Source organism: Mizuhopecten yessoensis, unplaced genomic scaffold (genome assembly GCF_002113885.1).
Source record: "Mizuhopecten yessoensis strain PY_sf001 unplaced genomic scaffold, ASM211388v2 scaffold7547, whole genome shotgun sequence".
Taxonomy (NCBI): domain Eukaryota; kingdom Metazoa; phylum Mollusca; class Bivalvia; order Pectinida; family Pectinidae; genus Mizuhopecten; species Mizuhopecten yessoensis.
Window position 1 is genome coordinate 1432482 of NW_018407102.1, and position 14883 is coordinate 1447364.

At 37.6% G+C, this 14883-nt stretch overlaps 1 protein-coding gene across 3 annotated transcripts in view; it reads right to left on the reverse strand.

Annotated features, from left to right (window-relative positions):
• The window catches only part of LOC110453920 (G protein-activated inward rectifier potassium channel 3-like), a 70634-nt gene that overhangs the window by 53105 nt on the left and 2646 nt on the right, over window positions 1-14883 (reverse strand). For 2 of the 3 annotated variants that reach the window (XM_021503160.1, XM_021503161.1), the window contains one exon: window positions 12139-12266. The gene's annotated coding sequence lies outside the window, so the exon portion shown is untranslated. Of the gene's footprint in view, window positions 1-11094; window positions 11747-12138; window positions 12267-14883 lie in introns of those variants that run through there. The other variant, XM_021503162.1, reaches the window with a different exon arrangement.

Genomic DNA, 14883 nt, shown 5'->3' on the forward strand with positions numbered 1-14883 from the left:
ATTTGGGACTTCTGAAAACCATGGTTACCACATCAAAAAACACCAAAATATGCAAAAAATCATGATTTTTAACCCAGAATTTGACCCCCGCAAGTAGAATTGTTTTTCTTAAAACCTGTCTGAAATTAAATATCGCCTACTCGGTAACAGAAATACTCACGTTTTAGCATAGGTCATTCCGGTGGATTTTTCACAATATTTACACATGTGCTGAGTACAAAAATAGACTACATGAAAAGCTAGCTTTTGTTGTGTAGACACAGATTTGTAAATGCCCAAAATTGTAGTCTCAAACCAAATTCAATTTTTTTTTTTGAAAAATTATGAAGCCCACATAGTCCACTTCATCATGTATATGCCAATTTTAGTCCTGATTTTTTTTAAAAATTTTGATACATGTTACATTACAGGGGTTATTCATTGTATAAAAATATCACCCATGGCCACCGTACGCTACTGTACTCTGCTACCTATAATTTATCTGAAAGTGAAAACTTAGCTAAACCCAGAGGAGAACCCTGTCAAGGGATTCTCATATTCAATCAATGTATGAAAATAGTTGCAGTGACCATGACCTTGACATTATCATCCTGAAACAGGAACTTGTTTCTAATACATGAATATACGTGACCAATAGATCAAGTCTCATCAAATACTTTTCAAAATTACATTCGCTACAGACTCTGTAATTATCCTATATAAATAGTTACTAGACTTTGACAGTGACACTTTGAAATACAAACTGGTTCAGTGTACTTACTAGACCAATATTTGAAGTTGCTAGAGTGACGATGAAACATATTGATGCATGAATGGCATGCTATATCCCTTCCACGATGTTCAGACTAAAAAGATTCTATTGTAAATAGAACAAGAGGCCCAATGGGCCTGAATTGCTCACCTGTTATTAATCTCACACTTGTAATTTTAAAAGTGGACTAAGATACAGTTACAGGCAGAATATCAGTGTTTGATTCATAAGAATCTATTAATAGATTTAAACACCACACCATGCTACAGCCCCAATTTCAGTACCCTAGGCCTTTTGGTTATTGAAAGGAAATGATTTGACGATTTTACGACATTTGACCACTGTGACCTTGAAAATGGGTCAAGGTCATTCATTTGAACAAATTTAGTAGCCCTTCATCCCAGCATGCTACAGGCCAAATATTAGTACCCTGGGCCTTATGGTTATTGAAAAGAAGTTGTTTGAAGATTTTAAGACATTTGACCCCTGTGACCTTGAAAGTTGGTCAAAGTCATTCATTTAGACAAACTTGGTAGCCCTTCATCCCAGCATGCTACAGGCCCAATATCATCCCCCTGGGCATTTTGGTTATTCAGAAGAAGTTGTTTCAAGTTTTTTACATATTTGACCCCTGTGAACTTGAATATAGGTGAAGGTCATTTATTTTAACAAACTTGGTAGCCCTTCATCCAAGTTTGCTTCTGGCTAAATATCATCACCCTAGGCGCAATTGCGGTTATTAAGAAGAAGTTGTTTAAAGTAAGATATTGACGCCGGACGCCGACCGGACGCCGCATGCCACACAGCACCATGCCATAAGCTCACCTCACCTGGCCTGAAGGGCCCTTCGGGCCAGGTGAGCTAAAAATCAGTAACCAGACTAACAAGGTTCTACTGTAGACAGAAACCAATACATAGAAACAACAGTACCTATAGAAACAACAGTTTCCAGACTAACAAGGTTTTACTGTATATAGAAACAACAGTATCCAGACTAACAAGGTTCTACTGTATATAGAAACAACAGTAGCTAGCTATAGACTAACAAGGTTCTATTGTAGACAGAAACAAATAAATAGAAACAACAGTGTCCAGACTTATAAGGTTTCGATGTAAACAGAAATTACAGAACTTCACAATTTGTATCAAAAGCAGTAGTTCATTTTCTCTGTTCATTCCTCAGAATTATGATCTCAAAATAGGCACCACTCAAAAACGCTTGGGGGGTCTGAGCTAACAGTACAGAATTTGTACTGGAATCTGATCGAACATCACAAATTGATGACCTATATCTTCATCTTGCTTCACACACAAATGCTAATTAGTAGAAAACCTTGGCTTTGGACTAGGATGGAGTTGGCCCGCCCATCCCTTGTTCACGCCCCATACATCACTGACAATCAGAAGTAATTAGGGTATTAGCTTTACACTCCCCCAATCATGTAGCTGTCAAAACAACACTCCACAAACACTCCTCACTTTATTTGTAGAACAAGACATATAACTGAACTAACTACAGCAACTTAAACATTAACACGTGGGGAAACTCTTCTGTATCACAGACATCTAACGAGCTTACAAGTTTGAACTAATATCCCAAAACCTTGGGAAGGCTGAAAAACACTTTATGTTAATAGTGAGAAGTTACAGGACATGTGATATCCAAACTAATAATTTTATACATTTTTATTTTTATTGTACAAATGTTAATCAATACATTTTACTGGAAAGTTTTTGACTTTCAACCACCTCAGGGTCAGCCCTTCCATTTGTTTGAATTTCAATAACCTACAAGTAAAGATGTTTCTAGTTACATTTAATGAAATTTCCCCCAGGTGTTAGGAAGTAAAAGTAATTTAAAGAAATTGTTGACAAGCAGATGAGGGATGGACAACAGAGACATGGATAACGGCATAAGCCCACATTGGTCCTTTTGACCAGGCAAGTTAAAAGACTTCAGTATATTGCTCTTATGAATATGCAACATAATCATCATTCATTATAAATTACAGGAGTAATAATCAATCATTTCATGGAATTCATGACTTCCTCTAATGTTTGGGTAGTCAGTGATGTAATCACATTATGACACAATTTAATACACTAAGTCTCCAGACAGGCTATGTCTGTCTTATTACCAACAAGTATCCTTATATGTGAAACACCATAGGGTACCTTGTAAATAATACGAGTGACATAAATAACATCAGGGGGCCACCTATTTGACGCAAGTATAGGTATATCACTGATCAATGCATAATTAAACAGGTTTTACATAATCATGTTACTGAAAACTCTGCTGCATATCAATGTTTGATACGGTACTGTCTGGCAACTATTGCATACACAGTACATTAAGTTCCCCTAGGACAGGTAATTTACCATATACATACAATCTGATACATACAGACAAAATCCACTGAAGTATACAGACTGTGTATTAGATTATATACTAATGAAAAGTACCTGTGAAGTAAGGCCACCTTACATAAAGTCCACAGGTATATAAACACCTGTGTATAAAGATTAAATAAATATGAAATGTACCTGTGTATAAAGAGCAACCTTACATTAAAGGGACATCACGTGAAGAGCCATATTTTTTTTAATGAATGTATATATTGTATGCACTTCCATTTATGTTACCTCGCTATTCCCATATTCATAGTCCGTTCCAAATGTCCAGTTTGACCACTTGAATTTTTGGGAAAGCCCTGCTAAAAATAGCGCCGATAACGTCACCTGACTCGGCAGTAAACACAAGTGGTCTGAGCGAGATGAAACGGTTTCCTGAGGGGCCCCCAGAGAGGGGCCGTCAGGCAACTGCAACTTCTTACCGCGCTATGAAACCAAGTTTGCATGCTTGCCAATATTCAGAATTTAAATTTATTTAGCTTTAAACATATTTGTTGCCAATAAAATTGAACAAGGGATGGGGTACAAGTTTTTAAAATTTATCACAGCCTTCTCCCGTCATACATTTACAATTAAATGTCAACAATGATAATAGGCATAAACATAAAGTAGATATATATAAATATATATTGAATTTAGTACCGGAATGTGACCGGTACAGGTAGTACAGGGCTAAACACTTTCCCTCAACCATGGGACAAACCTTTCTGATTTTTTTTTTATATATTGCCGGGGCAGAGGAGGCCGGGTATTCATATTAGTACTAATTTAAATCTTGCATGTAAAACCAAAAATAATCGTTTAATTCAGCAATATATTCAAATCATACCATTTTGCTGAACCTGGTAATATTATAAATTATGTAAATCTAATAGCACACGTATCTTGATGACCCCGAAAATACGCCGTGGGCCTTCACAACAGTTATCCCTTGGAGGGCCTCATGGCAAAATCAAACTAACCAGTCACTTATCCCTTCCTTTCACATAAACCACTGTAAAATCATAGAACACACAAAATAACCTCTCTTCGATAAATGCCCATTAACATATTAAACTAAGTTCATCTGTGTTCAAACTCAGACAGAGATACTAGCGAGCTTAATAGTTTTAGATATTTATTCATTACATAAACAGCGCTAGCATTTCTGTCGCTTCCATTTCAGCTTAACCGGCTATCCGGAAGAATACATGCACCGTACTAACTGCTAGGGCAGTTATTTTCTCCTTTGAATACTGCCCACCTGCAATAATGATTCCGTAACGTACTCCTTGCGCTATCTTTTGACCATTTTGCAACTTTTCGTTTCGTAGCTGACACGCTTACTTCACACGGCCAGTCATTTTGTTTACAAAGAAATGGTGTGCTATGCGCATGCACTAGTAGAGGGAAATCCTCGAACAAAACGTTGATCAGACAGGTAGAAATACCGATGATTTTCTTAGATTTAATCATTTTTATGAATCCATTTCAGCCAAATCCTATCGTTATTTTCCATAAGGAGTCGCACTTGATATGTTTATGTAGTATTTGAAAAAAAGACAAAAAATGAAGTTACTTCACTGTGATGCCCCTTTAAAACAGGTGTTCTCCGGGTACTCTGGTTTCCTCCCACATTAAGAACCCCCCCCTGCACACGCTAAAATCCAGGCCGACAACAGTGATTGATATAAATTGAAATAACTTGTTTCATAATTGTTGTAAAATAAAGTTTATATAAAAGATAACACACATATGAAAAATACCTGTGAATAAAGGCCACATTACATAAAGATCACAGGTGTAAAGACTTCCTGCATATAAAGGCCAATAACTACCTCTAAAGATTATATCCTTAATGGTCTGTTCTATATAATTACAACATGTGATAGTGACCATCTGGCTGATGAGACTATTTTCCTTCTTCTCCCTTGAACGGGTTTAATTGACAGGTTTGGCTGTGTACTTTTGTAAATAATGTTTTGTATTAAAATTATATAACCTTTTAATACACTGTGCAGGTTTACAAAATCTTGTCAAAATAATTTTTCGTTTTTTCTTTTTAGCTTAGAAATGTATGCAGCAGACTAAGAACGCTAGCCACATTGATTTTGATATTCACAGCAACACATATAATATAAATCTGAGTAACTATGACAGATTACAGGCACTGCATATCACTGGTGCAAATATAATAGTAAAATGAGGTTGTCTCCATGAATTTTCTACCACATACCTCAGCAAACAGCAAAACGGAGGCAGCCCCAGAATGCATCGCCACACTTAGTTTCATTTCACCAATGTGGCTAATTTACAATATAGAGAAACAGATAGTTCTGACTTCTGTGAGTTTGGCTAAATGCGTTTTTAATGGGACAAAATTTGTCAGTATTTCGTTTAAACCAAGTTTCAACATTCTATGCACATTTTATAGCTGTGTATGAACGTAGAGGTTACCGAGTATCATCCATGTACATGCTGTCCGACTCCCCCCTCTCCCTTCCCCCTCCTCCTGTTTGTTTTTTATAGAACCGTACATGCTAGCTCCATTTGCAACTAATACGAAGGATATATATACATAGGCAAACTTGCCGTCCAGTTTTTTTCCCCTTAATATAAAAAACTGTTAAACACGAGTCTAATTTGGTGTTTTTGTTTTTGTTTTTTCCAAAGCATCTTTCAGTTTGCAAGCAGGTTCTGTAATACATTAAGCAGAGAGTGCTTCATATACCTAAACTTTATCTTTATATCTTTCCTTTCTTATTTATCTTGATATTCACCGTAGCTTAGTTTCTATTATTTGGCCCTGTTGGTTGGTTGTTCAAAACGTATCAGTTCATTAATCATTAATCAATTATCATTTTTGGGTGAGCCAGAACTGTAACCAGCAGACTATGGAGTAAATTAGAAAGCAATGGCTACTACAGGGGCAGAACAATATACACCTGTTCATGCCAATAAGTATCGAGTTAGACTCATTACATAGCGGGCATGACACCTGATTTCAGTAATCTTCACTCTGCATTTCCAAGATGCATAAGTAATTTTGGTGAATTTAGGTGAAAAACCACCGAAATTATTAATAATGTATCAACCTAAGATACAGGCAACAGGTCTTTTATAATGAAAACTACCTGAAATCTCCTAGATGGAAAACACATCATGATGAGGGTACACAAAAACATATAATGGAACCTTGTTAGTCCAAACACTTTGATACTAAATGTCCTTATTATACATTTTCTATAATACAAATCTCAATACAAGAATTGTCCGCTGCATCCAGATTAAAATTTTCCCCCACTTGGCCCAGATTCCTAAATGTGGATTATTATGATCTTTAAAAAAATAATCGAATTCAGAAGAAAAATGACAAAATAAATAGTTATATTAATCAAGTTGAAGAGACAAACCAAAATATATAAAAAGTCAGGTGAGATACCATTAGTCTGGCTAAACATCCCATCTACGATAAAATTAAATAGGAACCTGATCAGGTATGAGGATCTACATACAGACAAGCTGAGACACGAGTTGGATATATATCCCTGCTGGAACATCCAAATTTCTGTTTGAAATAATTTATCGATGTTACCTCCTAACCCAGTAACCTAGCTATACAGACATACTGACTCACTCTAGTTAATTACAGGTGCATCGGAATACAAGCATCTTCTACATAACCCACCATCATCTGTAGACGCAGGAGAATGAAAAAAGGTCAGACGAAAAGTAGACATACAATTATAAATGATCTTAAAAGCAAGTGGATGACAGATGGAGTGAAGAGATAGAGAAAGAGAAACAATCTGAGGAGCAACAAAAATAGAAACAGACAAGAAAGGAGGAGGAGGAGGAGTATGAGGAGGAGGAGGAGGGTTGGGGAGTGGTATAAATCGTATTCAGATATCCAGCAATATACATCATGGCACAAGACTGAAAGCAAATTTTAAATAAAATACATTACTTTTAATAACCAAAACTTATCGGAAAACTAAGTATGAAGTATGGCAATGAAGGACTGAGAAAAGGCCAGTCACGAGGACAAACAGATTTCAGACATAACAATGTTGAAAACGTCAATTTTCGACAGTACGGTGAGCTAATAATGTTGGTTACTCAAGCAAAGAGGATGAATGACAAGTCGTTCGAGCATCAACATCTCTAACAAAAGACAGGTGCAGACTTACCAGAAACCGCAACCAACAAAAAGTAGGTAGTGCGACAAGATCAAAGGCAGGGAAATTATTGGGTAAATGTGAGTCATAGCCAAGGACACGGATATTATGAGGAGTATATCTAAGTTGAACCTGAGGACAAGGACATCACCATTGAGTAAATGCGAGTCCCACTAAGGAATGGGAGTCCCACTAAGGTATGGGAGTCCCACCAGAGGATATGTTAACATTATCAGTGAGTAAAAGAGAGTCACATCTGAGGACAACATTATCATTGAGTAAATGCGTGTCCCACTAAGGAATGGGAGTCCCACTAAGGAATGGGAGTCCCACTAAGGAATGGGAGTCCAACCAGAGGATATGTTAACATTATCAGTGAGTAAAAGAGAGTCACATCTGAGGACAACATTATCATTGAGTAAATGCGAGTCCCACTAAGGAATTGGAGTCCAACCAGAGGATATGTTAACATTATTAGCGAGTAAAAGAGAGTCACATCTGAGGACAACATTATCATTGAGTAAATGCGAGTCCCACTAAGGAATGGGAGTCCCACTAAGGAATGGGAGTCCCACCAGAGGATATGTTAACATTATCAGCGAGTAAAAGAGTCACATCTGAGGACAACGTTATCAGCGAGTAAAAGAGTCACATCTGAGGACAACATTATCATTGAGTAAATGCGAGTCACATAGAGGGCACAAACATTGATTAAATATGAGCCATATCTCAAGACCAACATTATTTTTGAGTAAATGTGAGTAACATAAAGGACACAAACACTATTAATGAGTTAACACGAGTCTCACCGAGTACATAAACATTATTATGGAGTAAATGTGAGTCACACCTGAGGACACAGACATTATCTGCACTAGTGTCTGCAGTTCAAACATACCAAGTGGCAAGCTGCCATGTTGACGATAGCTATTACCGTTTAAAATCCAGGTCAGTTAATTCTTACTCAGCATTACATAGACTTTAGGAACCGGGAGGTGTTTTTACAAGTCAGACCTTTCATCCTATTGGAAAATATTGATTCTCTTTTAAAGTTGAATGTCTTAAGACATAACAATTATACAAGATGTACCTCTGTTTGTGTTTTATATATCTTTTTACAGATATGAGTGGTTTTTATTTTAATTGTTTCATCTTACATCCAGTCAGATATAGATATGAGCTATCAATGAAGTCCAGATCCAAACTAAAACAACTGGTCACTGATTACGGACACATACCAGATCAGTACAAAAATATCTGGACACTACCTATCATCATAAGATCCAAACGAAAACAACTGGTCACTTTATATATAGAGAGATATTACAGTCAATTCAAACTATGAAATTTGGGTTTTTAACGTAACCACTATAAGGTGAAATAAGATCTAAAGATAGTCTGGGGCGGCTGTTCTACCAAATGACAATCCCTATGATCACAATTGAGTATGATGGAACTGGAATACAGATTAACCTAAACGTGACCTGATTAAAAAATTGTGTCAGAATCAGTAATTAATCAACTGTTGATCCAGCATCAATTGTGTCCATGAAACAATTCCTGTGAGCTAAATCACTCATTATGGATTGATTCTCTGATTAATTAAAATAAATTTTAGCTGCTATAATAACTCTTCTCATTTTGCAAGTACTATTTTCTGGGAAACACTACCTGGCTTACATTAACTTTCATACCATTACACAAACCACACACAACATGAAGGGGAGGTATGAATATAAGCTTATTAATTTGTATCAATACCGTATTTTACCGCAAATAAACCCTCTCTCCCAAATAAGCCCCCTCCTCACTTTGGCAAAATGTCCTGGGAACAGGGTGGGTGCCTGCAATTAAGCCCCATCTATGGCTCCTCCAATAGGCCTACATTCCTCTCTTTAATAATAATAATAATTTGAGGTTCTTATATACCGCTTTATCACAACCTAGTTCGTAGGTCGTCCCAAAGCGGTTCACAAATTATTATCCGTGGTTATAGGGCCTTTGCAACCAGCCAATATCTTTCTCAACTCCCTGGGGAGCATACAGATAGTGCTGCCAGTTCGGCGCTCACAGCTAGCATTCAACAATTCTAGCACTGCCCAACCACATACTCATTTACAGCTGAGTAGACTGGAACAGCGGAGTAAAGTATCTTGCTCAAAGATATAACACAGTGCCGTGCTGTGACTCGAACCCGCAACCCTTTGGTCAAGAGCCTGGCGTCCTACCACTAGACTACTGCGCCTCCTTTCACTAGACCCACCTGTGCAAGTTGTAGCTCTACAGACCCTTCAACTCAAGTTCTATCTATATTCCTACAAACCCTCAATCTCTGACCCTAACTACAATCTACATGTATAAGTCTACAACCCTTGGCCCTATCCAAGAGTTCACCTTTAAGTCCATATAGGTACATGTACCAGTATAGTTCACTGATATTTGTACATTTGTTTTTAAACCATTCACCCCTATGTAAATTTAATAAGTTCTACAATGCATTGATATGGATAAGTCCATTATGGTCTACAGTGGTGAAAGGGTTAACTCAATCACCCCTGAAATTTTTCAACCTTTGAATCGGAAGAGTTCAAATGTGTCTTCAGGGGTGAATGAGTTAATGAGGGTGAGACTCGACTCTGATGTGTTCTTGATGGTTGTCTTTGAGATGTGTGTGGGGTATCACTAGCTTGCCCTACCAGGTACTTAGTGTAACCAGGCCAGTGTGTCTCATCCTTAGTGTAATAAACATAACTGCTTATAGATGGTCCTAAGCTACTTACTGCTACTTACAAATACATAAACTACATACCTGGCTACATCTTGACCCATCCTTGACCGCTTCCTTAATCTGTCTCAGTGAGTACCCTTAGCCCAAAGTGTCCACTCCCATTAATCAATTTTCTATCCCACAAGACAATACTTAACCTTTTAGTGGAAATGAAATATGTATTGCACTGTATATATATACTCTTACTATTTCACAACCTTAGGCAGATATGATGCAGATGCGGTTTACAAACTTGGCCCGAATCAGTTACCAGTCTCACTAAGCAGTACTGGGGGATATTCCACACTAACGGTAGTGGAAAAATACACAAGATTAGCCAATATTTTGAAATACATCATCACTTTTGTTCAGGTACATCTTAGGTGTGGCACTGGTTGTACATGTAGATGAGAGATTGGTGATTTGCTGGTAAATTATTTTTTTACAATACAAAGACCATCATTAGGATGAAAATGTTATCTATTTCATATTTGAATCGTGTAACAGGCTTCAATCACAGGGTCACGTTACAAATGTCTGAAATACACATATGCAATATTACTGATACGGGGCACAAATGTTTATGTGTGTTGTGACCCGTATCAGTATAGCATATGTGTATTTCAGACATTTGTAACGTGACCCTGTGCTTCAATTATGCAACATTACCTGATGACAAAAAAGGACTACTGATCATATGAAACACTCTGCTATCAGGGCAAATATATTTTCAATTTATGTTCCCTTTGTTAGATGAATATATTACTAGTCCAAGCAAGAGAAAACTGACCTGATCCAAAAACTCATTGGTCAATTAATTAGGTTTAACTTTTGACGTGTCTTTTACCATAGGTTCCATTTGCCTCCAGAAATTTGATGGGAAATTTGATATATTTTATGTATTAAGCCCCCACCTCTTTATTTTGTGGCTGATACCTGTGGTTACTTAAGATTTTTTCTCACAGAAGTTTATTTCACACTGAAACCTGATATACATTACCTACCTGAAATAGGCTAACGTGTGCAGTATCCTATCGGAAGACCGAGACAAAATATCCTATCCACATCACAAAGATACAAAAATCTTCCATTAACGCAGATTCAGCATTGTTTCGATTCATCAGAGGTCCTCGACACAGGCCTGCCATTGTAACAATGCCATGGATTTGTCTGGAGTAGAAATATACACCAACTTGCCATCTAATAGTAGTTTCCTGCTGTTATCTGTCCATCACACATTCCCACGTGTAGGCCTGTTAACATCCTAGATGTAACACCGGTCAGTGCTGGCCATTAAAGTCAGTACTCATGCCGCCTGATGCTGGGAATCTCCCCGACGGAGGAATATACATGGGTGAGGCTAGAGGGTGTGTCTCTACTGTCACCGGTGGGGCTGATACACTGGAGGTAGACAGCACTATAGTGCCTCCCTAGATCAATATCCTTCACAGAGCGAGTCGACACTGATACGGAGGCTGGGCTTGCTTAGTCACCTAAACGTCTCCAGACTGTAGCAAACCCTCACACAGCAATTAACACAGGCCCAGCTGTGATCAAGCAAAGGTGAAGCACAGGGATCCCCACCATAACCTCCACAGGTGTCACAGGTTTTATTTCCTTCAGTTACCAAACTTGTGAGTCAGCAATTTTTCGAGCTGGTCAGCATCCTCCTTTTTAACACTGGTAATTTTAATCTTCTTAACACAGCTAGGTCAAAGATCTTACAGTGCTGATCATGAATAACCTATCAACAACTATTTCATGACATATGTGTAGTAGGACGAGGAATAGTGATAAAGAAAGTGCCGTCGCTCCAACCCCGACCCTTGGCTCTCCAGCCCAATGCTCTACCATTGAGCTAAAGGAAACTTCTCTACAGTTGACTCTTGTAACGCAAGCCAGTCAATGCACATCTTTTACATATGTATGTATAATTAGTCAAAACCAATCAAGTACATATATATATACATAGATTTGTGTAAATGTACACATCTTCCTGTAAAACTACCTGCAGAGGAACAAATCGTATAAGATTAGTGTTTACTCACTCGCTCCGTTATGTAGAGCTCTCATAAGCATGTAGAATATCTGTACGATTTGTCAGCTTGAGAGACTAGGACAGGGACTCAAACCTGTGTCCGTATTCATCTCCGCAATAACATCATTCCTCGCATGACTGGAAAGATATACAGTATAAATATGTAGTACGTTAATGACTGCATGCACTATTCATGACTTTACAATATCATATTTTGTAGGTACGACAAAGCAGTGATAAGCTTGTTGGGTCGGTAATATTCACGTTTTACAACGTTTTTATTGTAAACACAGTACGAGTGGTGATGGAGATGTAAAGTACTAAAGATCTCCAATAATTACACGTGAATAACAAACTACTACAAGGCTAAATCAATACAATCATCCTGTTCTGCTGTCTCAGAGTTATTGATGGGCAAATTAGCTAATATCGTAAACAATCTCTACCGTGTTTACTAGTTTTTAATCAGTTATTTTATTTGTAAAGTGTAATTATATATTTCAAACAATTAAATAGGATCATAATCACAACATACTCAAGCATCACAGATTAAGTGGTTTTTAAATTTATTTGGCCGACAAACTATTTTAGAGTGGTATTGAGATCTCCACAAAATTATTCTTGCAAAGAAATTTTCCATATGTTGAAAAGACAGGATTTTGGATTACACTGAATCAATTTACTAAGTGATGTGCAAAATTTATTTAAATTAAAGTCTAATTAGGGTTGTCAGTGGTGCAGTGGAGAGCGCAATTGCCTTTCACCAAGGCGCCCGGGGTTAGATTCCCCATTCAGATGTAACAAGAGTACTGCAGGGCAAAAACAATATACGCCCGTTGAATGTCATATAGTGCTATATACTTTCTTACACTGAAATAAGATCTGCGTCATTCTAAGAGTGGTTAGCTGACATGCTATAAACAAGAGGCCCAGAGGGCCTGTATCGCTCACCTGAATATGTTTAAGATTAATTGGTATGAAGTAAAGATATAGCACTCCATGGTAGGTGCTGTAAGTACATATGAAATTTCAGAAAGATCCATCCAGTACTTGAGATATTGCGAGAACAAACTTCAAACAGAACCCCACCCCTTCTGCCCCCTAGGAGACCACACCCACTGCTTATACAAAATTGGGTCCCCTTGGCCCAAGGATGCTCCAGACTAAATTAGGATAAAATCCCTTAATCCCTATGGTAGAAGAAGGATTTTATAGGTTTTACCTCAATGTCCCCTATTGGGACTGCCTCCCTGCCTCCAGGGGGGGGTTAGACACACCGATTATACTAAATTGGTGCCCCTTCACCTAAGAATGCTTCAGACCAAATATGGAACAAATCCTTTCATTCCTACAGAAGTAGAAGGATTTTTAAGAATTTGCTATTTTTCCCTTATTGGACCCCGCCCCTCAGCCCCTAGGGGGGGCCACACCCACCATTTATACAAAATTGAGTCTCCTTGGCCCAAGGATGCTCCAGACTAAATTAGGATAAATCCCTTAATCCCTACGGTAGGAGAAGGATTTTCAAGGTTTTACCTCTATTTCCCCTATTGGGCCCCGCCCCTCTACCCCCAGGGGGCTACACCCACTGTTTATACAAAATTGAATCATCTTGGCCTAAGGATACTCCAGACCAAATTTAGTCAAAATCTACTTGACCATTCAGGACAAGTAGCGTTTTAAAGGAAAAGTTAACGGACGGACGCTGCGGTGTGGCATAATTATAAGCTCACTATGGTCCTTTGACCAGGTGAGCTAAAAATGTAGGAGAAAATTTCTGGACAAAAAATCAAATACTGAAATGAACAAAGGGCAATAACTTTTGCAAAAATCGTTGAATCAAAATTCTTTTAAGGGAGACACAACTTCATATCATGATTATAATGTATATCAAGTTTCAAAGAGATCCGTTGAAAAATGTAGGAGAGGATTGGCGGACAAAAATCAAATACTGAAATAAACAAAGGGCAATAACTTTTGCAAAAATTGTCAAATCAAAATTCTTTTAAGGGAGACACAACCTCATATCATAATTATGCTGTTTACCAAGTTTCAAAAAGATTAATAGAAATATGTAGGAAGAGATTTTCGGACAGACAAAAGTTTACGCCGGCCGGCCAGATGGACAATGCCATACCATAATATTCCTGTCAAATTTGACGGGCGTATAAAAAGGTATGGGGTCACCTGCCCGAGCACATGAGTTTTCTCCAGGTACTCCGTTTTCCTCCCACAGTATGAACCCCCTCGCGATAACATCTGGGCCAATAAGAGTGATAAGTATAAGTTGTAAAAACTTGTTTCATAATTGTTGTAAAATCAATCAAGTTTATATTTTATTAACGTCTAGTTAACACTGGTTTCTGAATAACACATCTCACACATGCATGTTTCCGTATTTTACAGGGTTACACAGACAAGTGTACACAGGAACCTCAATGAAGGTTTGGTTTATACAGTGTCCTACTTAGATTTGTTTTACCTAAATATTTTCATCCTCAGGGGCGTTTCTAGGATATTTGAAAGAGGGGGCGTAGAATCAAATCTATTGCCGAGCGGAGTGAGGTGAAATTTTTTTTTGGACCTTTTCTTTGCTAAAAAACATAAAATAATTGTGAAATGCACTAATGTAACGGTTCCTGACTTGGAGCATGTATATTTTATAGTTAAAGTGTCAGGGTGTTTATGTGTTTAATTAATGAATATGATAAATTGCCATATTCAATACAATATTAGCAGATTACGATAGTTTTTT